Below are 20,955 nucleotides of genomic sequence, written 5' to 3' on the forward strand. Positions count from 1 at the left end.
CCCTCTCCCGCTTGCACTCTCCCTCTCAAAAATAAACATTAAAGAGGCACCTGGGTGGCTCAGTCGGTTAAGCGTCCGACTTCAGCTCAGGTCATGATCTCATGGTCCGTGAGTTCGAGCCCCGCGTCGGGCTCTGTGCTGATGGCTCGGAGCCTGAAGCCTGCTTCCGATTCTGTGTCTTCCTCTCTCTCTGCCCCTCCCGTTCATGCTCTGTCTCTCTCTGTCTCAAAAATAAATAAAAACGTTAAAAAAAATTTAAAAAATAAATAAACATTAAAAAATTAAAAAAAAAAAAAAGTGGCTGGGGAGCAGAACAAAATGTAACTCGGGCCCTTCCCAGTCCAAGAGATTGTGCAGATACTTTTGGGTACTGAAAAATGTTAGTAGTTACTACACAGATGAAGAAATTATTTCTACATACTAAATTATTTGAGTCAGGTATTAAAAGCACCTTCTGCTTGTGACCTGCAGTATATGCTATCTGTTCTCTATATACCATAATCACTTTGGCCTACCTGTGAATTTTGTGCAACTCTTGAGGAATGGTTCTATCCATCTTAACATTCTTCCATCTCCAGTGGGCACCATGACATCTCCGGTTATTTTGCCTCAGGGCTTTCTCTTCCAGCCCGTCTCAGGTACTGCCTGGAAGAAGTGGTGAGAATAACAGCCCCAAGGGCAACCCAGAAGAATGACAAATAAGAATTGGTGCATAAATACCCAAGCTTCCTGTGCTTTGACAAAAAAACTCTCAGCTATGTCCCACATGGGTTCTTAGGGGGCCCCAAGTGAGATTGAGCCTTAGTTGCTCAGACTGGAACCACTCAATATCTCACACTTTATTGGCTTTTCCTCTATTGTCTGTCTTATTCTCCCTGCTTCTCTCTTCTGCTTCTTGGGATCACCCCTCCCCCCCCCCCCCCCAGTTATCTACCTATCCCTAAGTCCTTATCTCAAGTTATGCTATTGGAGAAACCTAAACTTATAATCAACAATTTAGATTAAAATAAAAATGTGCCTTCATCAATGCCCAATTTTGTGAAAACCCATGTATCAGTCTGGCTGGAGACTAATTATCTTGTTCCAGAGGATCCAGGAGCTAATTCTTTAACTTCTAGGTTAGATAGGACTTTTATAGGGACATGGATTAGCAAGCTTTAACACATCTCATCCTCCTGAACGGTACAGTAATGAGGAAAAGAAAGCATCCCTGGTTAAAGAGGGGTCTATGGTTAAATTTCTTACCACATGGAAAGGGATCCAAGCCCAACTAGCTAGAAGAGACTATGAGAAACAGGTCCTCATGGAGAATGTACCTTGATGGATGACAGTCTGGGAGCCTCAACAACAAAAATAAATGAATCTCTACCCTAGTGTTTCACTGTGAATGTAACTCAGTTGCTTCCTGTATATCTGTTTTCTCTCTACTTTTTCCACTGCTGCTCAGCTGTGAAGAAGAATCATCTGTCCCCCTTATAGCTTCTTCATTTTAGTTTCTGTTCTCTCATACTTTATTTGCTGTGGCTCCTAATGCTCTTTCCATACATCATTTCATCTTCAGTTCCTGCTTTTAACTGCCTTATTTTCGTCCTGTTTCCAATTGAAAATTTCCATAGAGAGGTATTCCAGTTGGATCAGCCATTAAATATCATCTCTGTTTGGGCAGAGCTTTTGCCCCACCCAAGTCATAGCAGAGGTTGATAATTAACCTAGAGATAAGCTTCACATGGGTCAAGTGCCTGACCCTGGTCCAATCACCTGTAGTCCATTATGGACTAAGTAGCGTCACTTGGAACAAAATATGGTTACCTCAGCTTCCCTCTCAACCAAAACTGGATCAGGGAAGCCTCCTGGAAGATGATTTTGGCAAGGCAGGTTCTGTGATTGACTAGGCTAGGACAGTAGTCAACTATGGAAAAGGTGGGCTTAAAAGTCAGGAACTCTGACATCTTCAACGTCTCATATACTAAAATGGCATGATAGTTTGTGGCCCTGGTTACAACTTGATTGAAAGTAATCAACATTTTCATGTTTAGCAATCATGATCATGATTATTCCGTCTTCTCCCATATTTGATTTGAGGTGCTTGCCACCTCTTTGTCTCCTCAACATCTTCTCCACGAGCCATGGTACCAAACAATGTGATGGTTGGAAAGGACCTTAGAGTTAATCATTTTACTAAGGATCTTACTTCTGTAAGATCATACCACAAAGTTGTCTGCTTTTCACCTGCCCTTCTAACTTGACTATGATGGTTCACCATTTATCTGTCCTAGTATCTCTTCTACTCTCCTGAATTTATCAACTTCCTCTTCTCTATTTTTTTTTCTGTCCCTGAAGAAAAAAAATGAGCTATTTCCAATTTCCCCTCCTGTTTTCAATGTGTCACCTCATTCCTTACCCATATGTGAAGGGTTTTGTTGTTTTTGTTTTTGTTTTGAGGTATAGGTTTCTTAGAGATTCTGTTTCAACCACAGGAAAATAAACTAGTAAAATCAGTTTTCTTCTTTATTTTGGCAGACGATAAGAACAGGGATGCAGAGTTCAGAGTTGACTCCAAAGAAGGAAATTTCTAAAAGGTCAGAATCATTGAATGGGACATCAGGAGGATCCTGTGTGGTGGTTCCTGAGGGATCAGAAGCTATAGGCCTATAAAGATACTTCAGAGGAAGTAAAAGGCCAACCCTCACATGGAGAAGGAGGTAAATTGGAAAGTGATTTCTTGGGAGTAATAAACAAGGAATGTTTAAAACACACAAAAAAGATGGATATGCTGAACATAAGGAACATCCTAATATGTCCTTCTGAACATCAAGGAGTTCTGAAGGAACAGAAATTCTATCAATGTGGTAAATGTGGCAGATCTGTCAATCAGAGCTCATCCCTCAATGGGCATCAGAGAATCCACACTGGAGAGAAGCCTTAAGAGTGTAATGAGTGTGGTAAAACCGTCAGGCAGAACTTTCCATCCAATGTATATTTTATCTCAGACATTATAATTTTAGAGGTTCAATTTGGGTGGTTTTATTTCTTCCATGTCTGAAAGTTCAATCTTTCCTCTAAGTTTTTGATTATGTGATATATAGTTATAATAATTGTTTTAATATCCTTGTTGGTTAATTCTAATATCTATATCAGTTCTGGGTCAGTTTTGATTGACTGATCGTGTATATCTATAAATACAGGTTGTAATTCCTGTTTGTTTGCATGCCTGATAGTAAGTATATGCCAGATATTTTGATTTTTACTTTGCTGGGGTCTGGATATATTTTGTTCCTATGAATATTCTTGAGCTTTTTTTAGAGAGTTATACAGGTAATTACATTATGGTCAGAGAACATGCTTTGCATTCTTTCAATCCTTTTAAAAGTACTGAGGTTTGTTTTATCATCTACTATATGGTCTATCCTGGAGAATATTCCATATGCACTTGAGAGAAATGTATATTATGCTGTTCTTAGGTTCAGTGTCCTAGAGATGTACATTAGGTCTCTTTGGTTAAAAGTGTTCAAGTCCTCTATTTCTTTGTTAATCTCTGATTTTTCTATTTTTTTTAATTTTTAATGTTTATTTATTTTTGAGAGAGAGAGAGAAAGCATGAGCAGGGGTAGGGCAGAGATAGAGGGAGAGAAAAAGAGAATCCCAAGCAGGCTCCACACTGTCAGCCCAATGCAGGGCTCGAACTCACGAACCATGAGATCATGACCTGAGCCAAAACGAAGAGTCGGACACTTAACCGACTGAGCCACCCAGGCAACCCTAATTTATCTATCTATTCTTGAAAATAGGGTATTGATGTTTCCAACTATTGTTAAAATGTCTATTTCTCCTTTCATTCCTGTCGTTTTTTTCCTTCATATATTTTGGGGGTCTTTTTTTAAGTTTGTTTGTTTGTTTATTTATTTATTTTGAGAGAGAGAGCGAGCACATAAGCAGGGGAGGGCCAGAGAGAGAGGGAGAGAGAATCCTAAGTAGGCCCACACTGTCAGCACAGAGCCCAATGCAGGGCTTGAACTCATCAACTGTGAGATTATAGACTGAGTCAAAACCAAGAGTCAGATGCTCAACCAACTTGGCCACCCAGGCATCCCTGGGGTGTTTGATTAGATGCATATATAATTGTTTCATCTTCCTGATGGATTAACTCATCCCATTTCATATCATTATGAGATGTACCTCTTTATTGCTAATGACTTTTTTCCTGTTTCAAAATCTATTTTGTCTGATATTAGTATAACCATTCCATCTTTGTTATGGTTGCTGTTTGCATGATATATCTTTTTCTATCCTTTTACTTAAAAAAAATATTTATTTACTTTGAGAGAGAGAGTATGAGCAGGGGAGGGGAAGACAGAGAGAGGAAGAGAGAGAATCCCAAGCAGGCTCTGTGCTACTAGTGCGGAGCCTGACTGAGGGCTCAATCCCACCAACCATGAGATCATGACCTGGGCTGAAATCAAGAGTCAGACACTTAACCAACTGTGCCACCCAGGCACCCCATCCTTTTACTTTTGATCTATTTGTATCTTTGAAACTAAAGTGTGTCTCCTATAGAAATATATAGTTGTATGTTGTTTCTTTATCCAGTCTGAGCATCTCTGCTTTTTATTTGATTTCTTAACCCATTCACATTTAATGTGATTATTGGTGTAGTTTGATTTATGTTTGCCATTTTACCTTTTGTTTTTCATACATCTCATACCTTGTCCTCCTTTACTTCTTTCTTTTGCATTAAGTGAATATTCTAATATAATATGTTAATTCCTTTAATGATTTTTTTCACTGTATTTTTTACATTATTACTTAGTTGTTGTTCTTAATATATATCTTAAGTGATGAGAATCTAATTCAGATTTATACTAACTTCCAGTGAGATACAAAACTGTGTAGTTCCCGCATATCTCTTTTCTTTCCCCCATTTTTGTGCTATTATTATTATAATTATACCCTTATGTAATTTTATGTCTTTTAAAGAAGCTGAAAGACAGCAAGTATGTCTTATGGATCCTCCCAGGGTGGGTAAGTGTTGCATCCACACAAGTCCTGAAACAGAATGTTACGGCACCAGTGACAGTCACAGCAAAGTTTATTGCAACGAAAGGCAAGGCCGACCAATCGGGCCGACGCTCTTGATCAGAGTGTGGCCTCGAACAGCCGGGTACGGAGTTTTTATAGTCGACCACATCATCTTGTCATCACCTGGGAACAGAACAAAGAAATAGTTCCCAGATGGGGGTGGAAACAGTTCGGCCACCGCAACCAGTTGACCTCCTTGACCCTGCCTCTGGCGCCACTTTTAAAACAAGGCTGTTATCTCTTAGCCTACAGTGTCAAAACAAAGCTGTTATTTCTCAAGGTTACAGGTTAACCCTACACTACAATTTAACCCTTACAGTGAGTACATCTTAAATGAAAAATTCACTCTGAACATTGCAATCTCTCTAAGCCTTTAAATTCCTTTCCTCTAGTGGCACCTCAGTCAGTTAAGTATCCAACTCATTTTTGTTTTGTTTTGTTGTTTGGGTTTTTTTTTTAATGTTTATTTTTGAAAGAGTGCACGTGCACATGAGAGAGAGAGAGAGAGAGAGCGCGCGTGCACAGTGGAGGGGCACACAGAGAGGGAGACAGAGGATCTGAAACAGGGTTCTTGCTGTCAGCCCAGAGCCCGACGTGGTGAAATCATGACCCCAAGCAAAGTCAGACGCTTAACCAACTGAGCCACCCAGGCGCCCCAAGCATCCAACTCTTGATATCAGCTCATGTCTTGATCTCAGGGTTGTGAGTTCCAGCCCCACATTGGGTTCCATGCGGAGTTGGAGCCTACATTTAAAAAAAAAAAAAATCCTTTCTCTAAATTAAACAAAGGGAGATTGGGAATTTCCAATTCACTCCCAGGGGGCTATCTTTTGGTTTGTGTTTCTGCCAGTCAATCAAACAAACTCCCAGAGTTTACCAATTCAAATGCTAAACTCTTCTAGAAATAACTTCACAGACACACCCAGAAATAATATCTTATCAACTATATGGTATCTCTTAGCCTAGTCAAGTTCAATATAAAGTTAACCATCACAACAGTTTATCCCTTTAATTGATGTGGAATCTCATCTAATTAACATCATCTCATTCAATCCTGATACAGGTACTTTCTGTCTTCTTTTCATCTTTACTAAGTCTTATAAATTTTATTGATATTTCTGAAATAACTACTTTGGAGGCCACCTGGGTGGCTCAGTTAGTTAAGCATCTGACTTTTGATTTTGGCTCAGGTCATGATATCATGGTTGTGAGATCCAGCCCTGCATTGGGCTCTGCACTGACAGTGCACAGAAACTGCTTAGAATTTTGCTGCTCTCTCCTCTCTCTCTGCCCCTCCCCTCTTTGCATGCTCTCTCTCTCTCAAAATGAATAAACTAAACTAAACTAAAATAACCACTTTGGGTTTCATTGATTTTCTCTATACTTTTCCTGTTTGTTTTCTAGTTTTCCACTTTGACCATATTATTTCATTTCTTCCTATTTTGACCCTCATTTGCTCTTCTGATTCTAGTTTCTTAAACTTTCCTCTTTTTTAAAAAAAAATTTTTTAACGTTGATTTATTTTTGAGACAGAGAGAGACAGAGCATGAATGGGGGAGGGTCAGAGAGAGAGGGAGATACAGAATCTGAAACAGGCTCCAGGCTGTGACTGTCAGCACAGAGCCCGACGCGGGGCTCGAACTCATGGACCGAGAGATCATGACCTGAGCCAAAGTTGGATGCTTAACCGACTGAGCCACCCAGGCACCCCTCCTCCTTTCTAATATACACATTTAGTGCTATAATTTCCCTCTAAATACTGCTTTAACAACTCTCCATAAATTTTGATTTTCTGAGTCAATTCAAAATACTTTCTAATATACTTTTTATATTATGTTTGAAATAAAGATTTCATTTTTTATTTAAAAGTGTGTTTAGTTTCAATATTTGAGGATTTACAGGGGTCTTGCTATTATTGATTCAATTTTAATTCCATTGTGGTATGTTCTGTTGTTGCTGGCTAGAGTGTTCTTTAAGTGTCCGTTGGTCACTTGGTTGGTAGTATCGTTCAAATTTTCTTTATCCTTGTTTTCTCTCTACTTATTCAATCATCTATTGAGAGAGATGTGTTGAAATCAACTATGCATGTGGGTTTGCCTATTTCTACTTACAGCTGGATCAGTTTTCACTTCATGTATGTTAAAACTGTTTTTAGGTGTATAAATGTTTAAGATCATGTCTTCTTGATGAACTGACCCCTTTTCATTAGGAAATGACCTATTTGTGTATAAACCATACATTTTATTAACTCATTATGATAGCATGGAAAAAACTAACTTCATTAACTTGTTTTGGATTTACATGGAATAATCTTTATGAGCACTTTATTTTATAATTTTTTAATGTTTACTTATTTTTGAGAGAGAGAGCCAGAGCTTGAGTGGGGGAGGGGCAGAGAGAGGGAGACACAGGATCCAAACCAGACTCCAGGCTCCGAGCTGTCAACACAGAGCCCAATATGGGACTCAAACTCACGGACTTCCAGATCATGACCTGAGTCGAAGTCGTACGCTTAACCGACTGAGCCACCCAGGCACCCCAAATGACCACAATAGATACCAAAAACTTTCCATTACCAAATAGCATTTTTTGTGGTTAATTCTATGTATGTATTCATTTATTTTTTTAATTTACATCCAAGTTAGTTAGCATACGGTGCAATAATAATTTCAGGAGTAGATTCCAGTGATTTATCGCCTATGTATAACACCCAGTACTCATCCCAATAAGTGTCTTCCTTAATGCCCCTTATCTATTTAGCCCATCTGCCCATCTGTTCTCTCTGTATTTAAGAGTCTCTTATACTTGGTCCCCCTCCTTGATTTTATATTATTTTTGCTTCCCTTCCCTTATGTTCATCTGTTTTGTATCTTAAAGTCCTCATATGAGTGAAGTCATGTGATATTTATCTTTCAATGACAGACTGATTTCACTTAGCATAATACCTTCTAGTTCCATCCATGTAGTTGCAAATGGCAAGATTTCATCCTTTTTGATTCCCGAGTAATACTTCATTGTATATACATATACCACATCTTCTTTAACCATTCATCTGTTGATGGACATTTGGGCTCTTCCCATACTTTGGCTATTGTTGATAGTGCTGCTATAAACATTGCGGTGCATGTGCCCCTTTGAAACAGCACATCTATATCCCTGGGATAAATAAATACTTGTGCAATTGCTGGGTCATAGGTTAGTTTTATTTTTAAGTTTTTGAGCAATCTCCACGCTGTTTCCCAGTGGCTGCAACAGTTTGCATTCCCACCAGCAGTTTAAAGAGATCCTCTTTCTCTGCATCCTCACCAACATCTGTTGCTGCCTGAGTTGTTAATTTTAGCCATACTGACTTGTATCAGGTGGTATCTCATTGTGGTTTTAATTTGTATTTCCCTGATGATGAGTGATGTTTTAATTTGTATTTCCCTGATGTTGAGCATTTTTTCATGTGTCTGTTCACCTACTGGATATTTTGTTTGGAGAAGTGTCTATTCGTGTCTTTTGCCCAATTCTACACTGGGTTAATTTGGTTTTTGGGTGTTGAGTTTGGTAAGTTCTTTCTAGATTTTGTGTACTAACCCTTTATCTGATATGTCATTTGCAAATATCTTCTCCCATTCCATCGGTTGCCTTTTAGTTTTGCTGATTGTTTCCTTCACTGTGCAGAAGCTTTTTATCTTGATGAGATCTCAATAGTTCATTTTTGCTTTTGTTTCCTTTGTCTCTGGAGATGTGTTCAGTAAGAAGTCGCTGCAGCTGAAGCCAAAGTGGTTTTTGCCTGCTTTCTCCTCTAGGATTTTGATGGCTTCCTGTCTTACATTTAGGTCTTTCATCCATTTTGAGTTTATTTTTGTGTATGGTGTAAGAAAATGGTCCAGGTTCATTTTTTTGCATGTCGCTGTCCAGTTTTCCCAGCATGATTTGCTGAAGAGATTGTTTTCATTTCATTGGATATTCTTTCCTGCTTTGTCAAAGATTAGTTGGCCATACTTTTCTGCGTCCATTTCTAGGTTCTATATTCTGTTCCACTGATTTGAATGTCTGTTCTTGTGCCAGTACCATACTGTCTTGATGATTACAGCTTTGTAACACATCTTGAAGTCTGGGATTGTGATGTCTCCAGCTTTGGTTTTCTTTTTCTGGATTGCTTTGGCTCTTCGGGGTCTTTTCTGGTTCCATACAAATTTCAGGATTGTTAGTTCTAGCTCTGTGAAGAATGCTGGTGTTATTTTGATAGGGATTGCATTGAATATGTAGATTGCTTTGGGTAGTATCGACATTTTAACAATATTTGTTCTTCCAGTTCATGACTTTGGAATATTTTTCCATTTTTGTGTGTCTTCTTCAATTTCTTTCATACACTTTCTATAGTTTCCAGTGTATAGATTTTTCACCTCTTTGGTTAGGCTTATTCCTAGGTATTTTATGGGTTTGGGTGCATTTGTAAATGAGATCAATTCCTTGATTTCTCTGTGACTTCATTATTGATATACAGGAATGCAACTGACCTCTGTGCATTGATTTTATATCCTGCAACTGTTGAATTCATGGATCAGCTCTAGCAGATTTTTGGTGGAATCTTTTGGGTTTTCCATATAGAGTATCATGTCATCTGCGAAGAGTGGAAGTTTGACCTCCTCCTGACTGATTTGGATGCCTTTTATTTCTTTGTGTTGTCTGATTGCTGAGGCTAGGACTTCCAATACTATGTTAAATAACAATGGCGAGAGTGGACATCCCTGTCGTGTTCCTGACCTTAAGGTGAAAGCTCCCAGTTTTTCCCCATTGAGGATGATATTAGCGTTGGGTCTTTCATATATGGCTTTTATTATCTCAAGGTATGATCCTTCTATCCCTACTTTCTTGAGGGTTTTTATCAAGAAAGGATGCTGTATTTTGTCAAATGCTTTCTCTGCATCTATTGAGAGGATCATGTGGTTCTTGTCCTTTCTTTTATTCACGTGATGTATCACATTGATTGTTTTGCAGATGTTGAACCAGCCCTGCATCCCAGGTATAAATCCCACTTGGTCATGGTGAGTAATTCTTTTAATGTATTGTTGGATCCGGTTGGTTAGTATCTTGTTGAGGATTTTTGGATTCATGTTCATCAGGAAAATTGGTCTATAGTTCTCCTTTTTAGTGGGGTCTTTGGTTTTGGAATCAAGGTAATGCTGGCTTCATGGAATGGGTTTGGAAGTTTTCCTTCCATTTCTATTTTTTGGAACAGCTTCAAAAGAATAGGTGTTAACTCTTCCTTAAATATTTGGTAGAATTCCCCTAGAAAGTGATCTGGCCCTGGACACTTGTTTTTTTGGGAGATTTTGGATTACTAATTTGGTTTACTGGTTATGGGTCTGTTCAAATTTTCTATTTCTTCCTGTTTCAGTTTTGGTAGTTTATATGTTTCTAGGAATCCATCCATTTCTTCCAGATCGCCCAATTTATTGGTGTATAATTGCTCATAATATTCTATTATTATTGTTTGTATTTCAGCAGTGTAGTTGTGATCTCTCCTCTTTCATTCTTGATTTTATTTGGGTCCTTTACTTTTTCTTTTTGATCAAACTGGCTAGGAGTTTATCAATCTTGTTAATTCTTTCAAAGAACTAGCTCCTGGTTTCATTGATCTGTTCTACTGTTTTTGTTTTTTGCTTTTTTTGTTTTTCTTTGTTTTGGTTTGTTTTAGGTTCTATAGCATTGATTTCTGCTCTAATCTTTCATTTCCCATCTTCTGCTGGTTTTGGTTTTATTTGCTGTTATTTTTCTAGCTCTTTAAGGTGTAAGGTTGGGTTGCGTATCTCAGACCTTTCTTCCTTCCTTAGGAAGGCCTATATACTTCCCTTTTATGGGATTGCTATATACTTTCCCTTTATGACTACCTTTGCTGCCTTCCAGAGGTTTGGGGCTGTAGTATTATTATTTTCTTCGGTTTTCATGTACTGTTTAATTTCCTCTTTATCTTCTAGGTTACCCTCATCCGTTTTTTTTTTTGTTGTTTTTTTTTTACCCCATTCATTCTTTAGTGGGATGTTCTTTAGTCTTCAGGTATTTGTTGTCTTCCCAAATTTTTTCTTGTGGTTGATTTCAAGTTTCATGGCATGGTGGTCTGAAAATATGCACGGTATGATCTTGATCTTTTTGGGCTTGTTGAGGGCTGATTTGTTTACCAGTATGTGATCTATTCTGGAGACTGTTCTATGTGCACGTGAGAAGAATGTGCATTCTGCTGCTTTAGGATGAAATGTTTTGAATGTATCTGTTAAGTCCATCTGGTCCAGGGTGTCATTCAAAGCCATTGTTTCCTTGTTGATTTTCTGTTTAAATTATCTGTCTATTGTTGTAAGTGGGGTGTTGAAGTCCCCTATGATTATGGTATTATTATCAATGAATTTCTGTATGTTTGTGATTAACTGATTTATATATTTCGGTTATTCCATGTTTGGAGTGTAAATGTTTACAATTGTTAGATCTTCTTGGTGGTGAAACCCTTAATTATGATATAATGCCCTTCTTCATTTCTTGTTACAGTGTTTATTTCTAGTAATTACTCAATCTAGTTATAAAATCTAGATCACCTGATATGAGTATGGCTGCTCCAGCTTTCTTTTGGCAACCATTAGCATGATAGATGATTCTGCAGAGCTTGAACTGGTAAACCACGAGATCATGACCTGAGCAGAAGTCAGACACCCAACCGACTGAGGCACGCAGGTGCCCCTGCCCTATGTCTTTTGATTGGAGCATTTAGTTCATTGACATTTAGAGTGAGTACTGAAAGATATTAATTTATTGCTATTAGGTTGCCTGTAGAGTTGGAGTTTCTGGTGGTCTCTGGTCCTTTCTAGTGTTTTTTTTTTTGTTTGGTCTTTTTTGGTCTTTTTTGTTTGGTCTTTTTTGTTTGGTTTTGGTCTGTTTTGTTTTGTTTTGTTTTGTTTTGTTTTGTTTTCATCTTTTCTCCCCTCAGAGAGTCCCCCTTAAAATTTCTTGCAGGGCTGGTTTAGTGGTCACGAACTCCTTCAGTTTTTGTTTGCTGGGAAACTTATCTCTCCTTCTATTTTGAATGACAGCCTTGCTGGATAAAGAATTCTTGGTTGCATATTTTTCTGATTCAGCAGATTGAATACATCCTGCCACTCTTTTCTGGCCTGCCAAGTTTCTGTGCATAGGTATGATGCAAATCCAATCTGTCTTTCCTTGTAGGTTACGGACTCTTTTTCCTTTTTGCTTTCATAATTCTTTCCTTGTCTGTGTACTTTGTGAATTTGACTATGATATGCTTTGTTGATGGTCAGTGTTTGTTGAATATAATGGTAGTTCTCTGTGCTTCCTGGATTTTTATGTCTGTATCTTTCCCCAGGTAGGAAAATTTTCTGCTATGATTTGCTCACATAAACCTTCTACCCTTTTTTCTCTTTCTTCATCTTCTGGGACCCCTATGATTCAGATGTTATTCCTTTTTAATGAGTCACTGAGTTCTCTAATTCTTATATCATCCTCCTTTGCCTTGCTTTCTTTCTTTTTTTTCTACTTCATTAGTCTCCATAATTTTTTCTTCTATATTGCTGATTCGCTGCTCTGCTTCATCAATCCTTGCAGCCATGGCAGCCATTTGATATTACATCTCAGTTATAGCATTTTTAATTTCGTCCTGACTAGATTTTACTTCTTTTATCTCTGCAGAAAGGGGTTCTATGCTTTTTTCAACCTCAGCTAGTATTCTTATTATCATGATTCTAAATTCTGGTTCACACATCTTGCCTGTATGTGTTGATTAAGTCCCTGGCTGTCATTCTTCCTGTTCTTTCTTTTCGGGTGAATTCCTTAGTTTTGTCATTTTGAAGGAAGAAAAAGAATTGATAAAATAAAAAAATAACTAAAAATTTAAAAATTATAAACACAAAAAATCAAATAAAGGGTGCTAGATCCTAGGTGTTTTTTGGTCTGGTTGTTGAAAGAAGTTTGATAGAATACAGAAAAACAGGGAATAGAAAAAAAGAATAAAAGGAAGGAAGTGAAATTGTTTGAAAAAATTTAAAAATGAATAAAATAGAATAAAAATAAGTGATGAAAGTAAAATAGAATTTTAAAAAATTACAAAAAAGTAAAAAATACAGTAGAAAAAATTAAAGAAAAATCTTTTTTATAAAAACGGAAAATAAAAAGTTTTTTTTTTCTGTATTCAAGAATAAGAAAAGAAAAAGAAAAAACTTGAATAGGTAGACCAGTAAACAGAATGAAATACGATTGAAATTACATCCAGTTTCCCCTAGAAGTCAAACTATGAAGCACTTTATAGTCTGTAAACTAAGCAGGCAGAGAAATTTCTGGTGTTCCTCTTTAAATTATATCCAGTTTCCCCTAGAAGTCAAACTATGAAGCACGTTATAGCCTGTAAACTAAGCAGGCAGAGAAATTTCTGGTGTTCCTCTAGAGCATGGTTGGCCCTGCTGGATGGGACTTGGTGTAATGTCTCCGTTCTCCACTAGATGGCACTGCGTAGTTACTGGGGTGGATCGTTGTGGCATTTGTTGGCATGTATGCGCATGCATGTAAGGGATGAAAATGGAATCACCCAGCTACCCAGTCTCTAGTGTCAGAACTCCATGCTCTCCCCAACTGGCAATCAAGCACCCCTCCTTTGTCTCCAGCTTCCGTCCACTGCCTGCTTCTGTGCTGTCCATGACCAAGCCGTCAGCCTGCCAGGCAGCACCTCCCTCCTGAGTTTTATCTCAGATGGGGCTGTCTTTCCAAACCCCTCACTTCTGAGGGGCCTGCATCTTTGACCCACTCAGACCCTCTGGTTGAGGCCGGGTGGTGACCTGCTCCCAGGAAGGTTCGCATGACTGCACCTTTGCAGATACCTAGAGACTGCAGCTGGGTACCAACCCACCCCTGAAAAAGTTCACGCAATCATGTAGCAGCAGCATTTCATGGACTATGGTAAATCACAATACACATCTGGCACCAGGCTTCACCCTCAACATCCTGGTTCCAACATCAGTGAACGTGGCTATACTCTGGGGTCTGCTGAGACTTTTGCCTGTGGGGAGGCTGCACAGTCTCTACCAAATGTTCTCCCAGCAGGGGAGCTGCCTCTCTCTGTGTGGTCCAAGGACCCCTCGGATCTCACTCTGCTCCTAGGGATTTTCCCTTCCCACTGGAGCTCCGCCAGGTATCAAGCTGCGGGGTCTCAGACTCTGCACTCCCCTGTTCATAGAGTCATTAATGGTATTTAAACCCTCTCCTTTCTCTTTTCTCCCTTTCTTTCAGTCCCTTGCAGGTGTTTCCACTCTCTCTTTTTCTCCAGCTGCTTTCAAGGGGGTGCTTTTCCTGTAGTCTCCCATCTCCCTCCTCTCTGCAAGCAAAAATAGTTCCCTGCCCTCCACAGCCTCTCTCTCCCCCAGTTCACCTCTCCATACTGTGTACCTGCTGAGTTCTGTGGCTCAAGTTGTGCAGATTACTGTGTTAATCCTCAGATCAGTTTTCTAGGTGTGAAAGATGGTTTGGTGTTTACCTAGCTGCATTTCAGGGATGAGAGAGGCAAAAACCAAAACAAACAAAAAACTTCCATGCCACTCCACCTTACCAAGTATCTTTTTTTCAATGTAGAATTATATATGCTCATAACATATATAGGATGGAATTAAATTGCAATCAGTCTTATTTAGTTCTTTTCTTTGTTGAACTTTTTTTTGGGGAGGGGGATAACAGGAAGTTAAAAAACAAAACAAAACAGTGAGTTCCTGTGTACCTTTCACCCAGTTTCCCCCAGTGGTCACATCTTGCACAACCAGAGCACAACATCACAACCACACAAATTGTATGTTACAATCCACAGAGCTTATTCAGATTTCACCAATTTTGTATATACTAATTTGTGGGCATATGATTCTATGCAACTTTAACTTGTTATTAACTATAACTTTGTTTTGTCATTTTAATGATTGCTTTGGGATTTATAGTATGTATCTTTATGAGTCTACCTTCAAGTGATATTATGCCACTTTCTGTATAACAGTGGTTCTCAACTTGTTTAGTAGGGGTTCTCCCCTGGGGGCACTGTCTATAGATACAGATATTTTTGAAACAACTGAGGGCATCTAGAAGCCATGGATGCTTGAAACAACTGGCATCTAGAAGCCATGGATGCTGCTAAATGTCCTATAATGCACAGGACAACCTAAAAGTGACTTTTCCAGTCCAAAATGTCAGTAAGAGAGAAGCACCTGGCTGGCTCAGTTGGAAGTGTGCAGCTCTTCATCTTGGGATTGTTTGAGCCCCATGTTTGGTGTAGAGATTACTTAAATAAAGTTTAAGAAAATGTAATACAAAGGTTGAAAAATCCATATTTCCATCTGATGTCATTTTTCTTATTCTTGAAGGACTTACTTTAACATTTCTTGTGCAGGTCTGCTACTAATGAGTTCTTTTAGCTTTTTAATGTCTGAAGATGTGTTTTGGTTTGTGTTTGAATAATATATTGACTGGTCTAGAATTCCAGGATGGCAAGTTTTTCTTTCAGTGCTTTAAAGATGTTGCTCAATTGTCCTCATGTTTGCATGGAATACAATGAGAAATCTGTTGTAATCCCTATCTTCTTCCTGTGCACATGTGTTTTTTTTCCTCTGGCTGTTTTTATAATTTTTCTCTTCTTCACTGGTTTTAAGCAATTTATGATGTACCTTGGAGTAGTTTTCTTCAGATTTATTCTATGGCTTATTTTCTACTGCTGAGGTAAGCCCCTTCAAGTACTTTATCCAATGCGCAAAGGAATTGCTTTTTTTCAGTCTGGTTTGTGGGAAGACACTATTCCTGGTCTTGTTTTTGTGCCTAGAAGTGTTCACATAAATCCTATGGAATCCCCCCCCTCCCCAACCTTAGATGTTTCTTCATTCAGTACTTTGCTGAATATCCTGCAGGGACCATTCACAGATCCCCAAAATTCTGTGTAGTTCTCTCTCCTCCAGTACTGTCTTGTGAACCCTACCTGCCTTAGTCTCCTTGGATTCTCAGCTCTCTTCAACTCAACAATTTCACCAGACTTCACCTGGTTCTCTCTCCCTATGTCACTGCCTGTGGACTTTCTTAAGGCAATAAACTGGGGCACATAAGGACTCACCTCACTTGTTTCCATCTATCAGGGATCATTGTTTTTTGTTGCTGAGGTCAATGTCTTAAAAATCATTGTCTCATTGGGTGCCTGGGTGGCTCAGTCAGCTAAGCATCTGACTCTTGATTTCAGCTAAGGTCATGATCTCATGGGATTTAGACCCACATTAGGCTCCTCACTGACAGCGTGCAACCTGCTTTGGATTCTCTCTCTCTCTCTCTCTCTCTCTCTCTCTCTGCCTGCCTCTCCCCTGCTCATGCTGGCTCTCTGTCAAAATAAACTTTTAAAAAATTATTGTTTCATATATTTTATCTGGGGTTTTTGTGTCAGGTGAGAATGCAATTCTGGTCCCTATAACTCCAATATGGCCAGAAGAGAGAGTCTCTCCTTTAGTTTTATTCATGTCTAGGTATTTTCTCATTTTCATTAAGTTTTCTTCTTTAACTCATGAATTATTTAGAAACGCTGTGTTTAAGTCCCAAGTGTACATGGTTTTGTTAATTTCTATTCTAATTGCATTATGACCAGTGTAGAAGACATTTTGTTGAACTGTCTGTATTTCCCTGGATTGTCCCCTTGCCCTCCAGCTCACTAGAGGGGCAGGCTAAAAGTCCTCAACTGTCAGTTCTCTTCAGCAACTATCCTCAGCTAAAGAAATATACCTCACTGAAGATCATGGTTCCCATTAGGATGGTGTGATGGAGCTTGTACTCCGTGATTTGTTGATGAAGGGGTACAAGGGTCCAGACCTCTCACCTTAGGTCTGGACCATTCTGAAAGGCCAGCCCAGTCTAAGTCTGAAGGCAATAAGGCAACACAGGTAACTGCATCTGCAACATAGATGACTTCTCCTACTACTAATCTGGTTTTCTCCCCTCTCGCTACTTTCCCCTCTCTCTTCTCCTTCTCTGTTGGGTGTTAATCCCAATAACACTCTCCAACAAATTTGCTGCATGTTATTCTTTGTCTATGTATACTTTCTAAAAGGCTCAACCTGTAACAATCACATAACTCATTTTTTAAAAAATTTGTTAATTTTTAAATAACTGTTCCATGAATACTTGGAAAAGCACATATCTAATTTTATATTACTTTCTTGGTTTGGTGTTTCCCAAATTTGAACCCTAAATTACCATGAGGACTGACTCCTGACTTTTTTGTTTGTTTGTTTAATGTTTATTTATTTTTGAGAGAGAGAGATAGAATGTGAGCTGGGGAGGGGCAAAGAGAGAGGGAGACACAGAATCTGAAGCCAGCTCCGAGCTGTCAGCACAGAGCCTGATGCAGGGCTCGAACCCACAAACTGTGAGATTATGACCTGAGCCTAAGTCAGACACTTAACCGACTGAGCCACCCAGGGGCCCCTAGGGAGACTTTTATTTTCCACTTAAAGCCCATGACGAGTCTCACAACTTATGTTTTTCTCTGCTCCTGGTTGATTTTTTTTTCATGTTTATTTTTGAGAGAGAGAGAGAGAGAGAGAGAGAGAGAGAGCATGAGAAGGGTAGGGGCAGACAGAGAGGGAGACACAGAATCTGAAGCAGGTTCCAGGCTCTTGAGCTGTCAGCACAGAGCCTGATGTGGGGCTCAAACTCGTGAACCCCGACACTATGACCTGAGCTAAAGTTGGACACAACCCACTGAGCCACCCAGGCGCCCCTCTACTCCTGCATGACTTCTAATGCATGCTTTCACTGAGGGTGTACACTTATAAACATCTGGGCTTCCTATGGAAATCTGTGCCAATTCTCCACCTCTTACAACCCCACAGATTCAAATTGCACCCTTAAACCAGATAAAAATCTACATTCCTTGATGTCACCAAACTGCCTCATAGCACCCAAGGTATCATCACCCACTTATTTTTCTGGCTTCCACTCCCTCTTCATTTTAGGTTCTGTGGATTTATCTCACCTTCTTGAAAGCCCTTTAAAAGGATGTTTAAATTTTACCCAGAATTTCTAGGTTTTGTTTTGTAGCCAAAGGGCTTTATGATTATCTGGTTTGCCATACTGTTCTATTATACTTTATACTTTTTAAAGACATGAATCTCTGCTCAATTCTGTGGTAAAACAAACACTGCAAATGTGACAGCATTTTATTTCATACTCAGTAAACTGGTTGCTAATTTGTCATGATCATACAAACATTGGTATATGTCTCAACCATTGTGTAATTTATAGGTTCTTCTGAAGGAAAAATGGACAATCATTATAAAAGTAGTCATGTAAAGAGTCAAGGTTCCTAATGAAAAATATTTTTCAATTCCCACTGTGAAAGTGTTATTTCCTATAGATTCCTGGACTCTGCTCCAGATTTGGTGGGCCTGGGACACTGATCTGTATGTGTGCTGTTAACTCATGTTAACTCCCGGATTTGGAGTTCACTGGCCTTAGTTTCAGAGACTGGTTACACCTTTTGCATGTCCACAATCCCTGTGGTCAAATTGTGCCATGTGCATTTACACGGTCAGTAGGAGTGGGAACTAGTCAGGTCCTGCATCTGTGTTGTCCAGAAAGGAGTCTGCCATCACCTTTTTACCCCCTCATGAGCCTATTTTCTGGAGCAGAAATGGACTTCAAGGAACATAGCTGGTTTTATACACCCATGTGAGGTCTACATAATAGTACAGATTTGAAACACAGATGAGGCCAGAGAAAGGACACTTTATATTGGCTAGAGAGCTCTCATTTCTGTAATATGAATATGAAAATAATAAGCTTCATGTTGTGTTTAAATCAGACACAAGTCAAATCACTTCATTCCAAAAACAGATGCTTAGAAAAGCAAACTGAACTGTTTTCTTCCCACTCTGAACAAAGGAAACAACACGAGAAAAAAAAAAATCAGTGATATTTAAAACAAGTAAATAACAACAGATTTATTGGAGGAATTATAAGTATGTCCTGCAAAAAGTTTTCTAACATCAGAGGTGATTGAAGACAGTCTAGTTTCTAAAAACAATCTAATAATATGAGCATACTATTTTATTTATATTAAGTGGAAAAATTTTTTAAAAAGGAAGTTTATCACTGAGAATATAGAGCAAACATGAAATTTGGTGTTATGAGATTTAAATGCAACAGAATTGTTCAGTTATTTAAAGCCGTTTTGGGTTTTGATTTTCTTCTCTGTTCCAAGTAAGCCCTGATATAGTATACACCATCAATAAAAAATATCTCTAAGCCTAGGGAGATTCTCTCCTCTGTATGCAGAATTCTTTATCTTTCACATTTCCCTTTAATCAAGGCTATATAAAATGAAACTTTACTTCCATACTTCCTCAACTAAAAGGAGACACATATATTTCTATTCCACACAAGAGCAATTCTACGCAACTGGGATGTCTGTGGCTAAAAATATCACCTCTTCATATTCCTCAGGAATATTCTGGATACTAAACACATGAGTAAGTATGAGTGCACAGGAAGCCAGTAGGTAATGAAAACAGGGATGGGTAATACACAGTAGTCTAATGATGTATATTTCAAAACAGCTGGGTTTTTTTTTTATGGAGAATAGAGAAGAAATGCAGTAAAGACAGGTAAATGGATTGAGGGAGACAAAAACTAACAATTGAGGGGCTGCAGAGGAAGCACTGCTATTAAGCAACAACTAGGTTTCCATTAGTACCAGTAGCTGGAAAAAAACACAAACAGACCCTGAATCTAGAGTGTATCATGAAAAGGCCTGAAAGTGTGGTAAGAACTTCATAATTAAACTCTGACTGAAATAAACAGCTGACAGTCTTGAAAAAGTCCCTGGAGGAAGGTGGATTATCAGTTCAGATTATATTGCAGAATATTTATCTGAAAGGGTATGGGGACCGCTTATCAACATGTACTCCTGCAGCCTAAGACAAGTATCAGCCTAGAAAATGGGTGAGGGTCTATTCTTGTAGCTTGCCTGGGACAAGAAATGTGAAGATCTGTATTCAGATTGCTGGGTTTGAGATGACACAGTATCCTTCCAGAAGGCATTTACTCTTGAAGATCACAAAAGTCTTTTAAGATGAAAAAGAAAGCCTATTGGACGAAAGAATCTCAGGCACTATGACACAGTAATAGGAAAATGTTTTTGGTCAGAGGTTACCTGCTCAGTAACATATAAAAAGCATCAACAACTCTGCTCAGTAATAATTAGTGCTCAAAAAATAACCTCTGACAGGCACACAAGAAGCCAACTGCCTGTTTTCTTAGTTTCGACAGCCAATAGACATTAGTCATGGGGAGTTTCCACATAGGTAATCAGCGGGTGAGGATGGCTGACGTGACAAAAGGCAAAGTATACTAATTACAAACACCTTCTTTAATATTAAAAGGACATGTGACAAGGGAAAAATGATGGAAGAACCCTTACTGCTATAGTGGTGTAACTCACTGCTCCATGTAGGTTACCCTACTCTTGTGTCCGCCCAGACTCTCAGGGAAGTGCCTACCCAATGGTGATACAACAGTTCTATCCCTGGAATGCAGCAAATCCATTCCAGAGCCTCCAAACCTTGCTTTGAATAACTGTGCAAAGAGGGACAATTACATCACATAATTGCACATAAGCCACTATCCTATCAAAATAGGACAAAACCAAACAATCCATTTTCACACAACTATACCCTTCACAACCTTTTGCTTCTTTTTCTCCAGTAAGAGAAAGGCAGAAATATATAATCATTAAACTAAATTACAAGGTGCAGAGATAAACCATAAATCAAACTCAGAGGAGATAGATAGCATCTTCCTCATGAAACCATGGGCAAATAACTACCC

This window comes from Lynx rufus, unplaced genomic scaffold (assembly GCF_022079265.1).
Source record: "Lynx rufus isolate CCGP_SWC_20201006 ecotype Redwood Valley unplaced genomic scaffold, mLynRuf1.p SCAF_5, whole genome shotgun sequence".
NCBI lineage: Eukaryota > Metazoa > Chordata > Mammalia > Carnivora > Felidae > Lynx > Lynx rufus.